Here is a 544-nt window from a genome sequence, read left to right as displayed (position 1 = left end):
ATCAACAATTCATTTGGACAGAAATCTTGTAATGATCCGGAGTATGCCAGAAACAATCGGATTAATCGATTATTGTAATAATTGTCTACTAGTTTAGTAATCGATAAATCATTAACTGGAGTATAGAGACTCTAAAACATGCTTTTAGCGAACAGAGAGACCCACTTAAAGCAGGAATTATATCACAATTATAAAACGATAAACATTTTGCATTTAAGATAAAAAGTTTTCAGTCTGCGCTTTCCAGAACTCCTCAGGTGGAAACGTTTCAGTTTCACCTGGTTTAATTTCATCAAAAAAAATTTTTAAACAAGCTTTGGCTCTCCGATAATTAATCAAATAAATATAACAATCAAAATACAAAATTATCAGAAGATTAATTGTTTTGCAAAACAATTGTTTGTTGCAGCCCTAATTCGGAGTTAAATTAATTTTCTTTCATGTCAGCGTTTTCAGTCTTTTCATCTTTTTTTTTGTAGATCATTTTGATTACAGTTATTCTCCCATTCTGTTCACATGTCTCCCGTTTCCTTGCTCTCTTCTC

Source organism: Cyprinodon variegatus, unplaced genomic scaffold (genome assembly GCF_000732505.1).
Source record: "Cyprinodon variegatus isolate N-32 unplaced genomic scaffold, C_variegatus-1.0 Scaffold110, whole genome shotgun sequence".
In the NCBI taxonomy this organism is placed as follows: Eukaryota; Metazoa; Chordata; class Actinopteri; order Cyprinodontiformes; family Cyprinodontidae; genus Cyprinodon; species Cyprinodon variegatus.
The sequence above is the reverse complement of the archived record's forward strand: the minus strand, read 5'-3'. Positions refer to the sequence as shown.